The sequence below is a fragment of the Elephantulus edwardii genome, unplaced genomic scaffold (genome assembly GCF_000299155.1).
Source record: "Elephantulus edwardii isolate Elephantulus edwardi_28Jun2011 unplaced genomic scaffold, EleEdw1.0 scaffold00040, whole genome shotgun sequence".
NCBI classification, from domain to species: Eukaryota; Metazoa; Chordata; class Mammalia; order Macroscelidea; family Macroscelididae; genus Elephantulus; species Elephantulus edwardii.
The window spans coordinates 12,852,315-12,853,833 of NW_006399790.1; the positions used below are offsets into that span (position 1 = coordinate 12,852,315).

The 1,519-nt window shown below is 44.2% G+C and overlaps 1 pseudogene; it reads right to left on the minus strand.

The window, feature by feature from the left end:
• Nucleotides 1-222: 222 nt before the first annotated feature.
• On the minus strand, nt 223-1,179 carry LOC102867526 (annotated as a pseudogene).
• Between the last annotated feature and the right edge of the window lie 340 nt (nt 1,180-1,519).

Here is a 1,519-nt window from a genome sequence, read left to right on the forward strand (position 1 = left end):
AAATGAAGAGATTTTAAAAAGGAATTAGTTCTCGAAGAAAAAATTTGTTATTCCTGTAATAATTAGTGTAAAATAATTCCTTCAGAAAAAAATATAATTAAAATGCACACTGAACAGACTGCAGTGTGAGGGAATGTCTGACCAGAGGGCATTCCCGCGGGCACTTGGGGAGTTGGCTATACAGCTTACATGGGTTCTTGCTGGAGGCAGAGAAGCCACACATCATTTATGTTTGTAAAATCCTTCCCCTGTCTTCTTGCCCAATTTCTTCTCTGCCACCAGTTTATTCAAGGCTGGGCTGGGTTGAAACAATGGGTTCTGGGCATCCAGTTCATGCCACCCATCCAAGATGAACTTTGTTGTATCCAGCCCAACGTAGTCAAGAAGCTCAAATGGACCCATGGGGTACCCGGCTCCCAACTTCATAGCAATGTCAATGTCTTCCTTGGATGCATCACCTCGTTCATACAGCCTGATGGCTTCCGCCAGGTATGGCACCAGTAGATGGTTGACAATAAAACCAGGTGTGTCCTTGCAAGAAACAGGATGCTTCCCCAGAGCTTTGGTAAAATCTACCAGAGATTCAAATGTCTTCTGGCTGGTCATGGGGGTTTTAATGACCTCCACAAGTTTCATTAAGGGCACAGGATTGAAGAAGTGGAGCTCGGCAAATCGGTCTTGTCTGGTGGTGGCATTGGCTATGCTTGTGATTTGCAAAGAGTAAGTGTTGCTAGCAAAGATTGTGTGTTCAGCAGCAAACTTGTCCAGTGTTGCAAAGAGCTCATTCTTCACCTTGAGATTCTCTACAATGGCCTCCACCACCAGGTCTGTGCTGTGGACCACAGATGCTGCATCCGTGCTGGTTGATATGTTGCTCAGGGACTTCTCAACAAACTCAGCACCAGCCTTGGGATCCTCTGCAAACTTCTTCTTGGCCACTTTTTAAAGACTTTCCTCAATTCCCTTTTTAGATTTTGCCAAGATGTCCTCTGACTGGTCTACCAACACAACTGTGTGCCCAGTTGTTGCAGCAACCTGTGCGATCTCGGCCCCCATCAGTCCGCCGCCGATGACTGTCACATGCTTAAGGATGATCTTCTTGGCTGAGGCTGTGGCAGAGGACGAGGAGGACATGCCACGCACGAACTGTCTGGTCACGAAAGCCATGGTGCAGCGTCTGCGACAGGGATCGGATCAAGGAGAAGTTTATTTCTTATATCTTGTTATTGGTTCCTTTATATTTTACTTTCAGGTCCAGACCTGTTCTTGGACCTTCCAGCTTCCCAGTGTTTAGAGAATTTTACAAACTATGTAGTTTTTATTGTTCTCCAAAATGCATACCTTCTTTAGGGTTTTTTTTGTAGGTTCAGCTTGATATACAGTAAATAGACTTGGCAGAATGCAGGGAAGAAAGAAAAAGTACGCATGTTAAGTTTGGTGAAACTTCCATCCATTTTCATTATTGCTGCTAATGTCTAGTTTTATCTTTTCAATATTAACATCTGCAGAGAAGAAATTA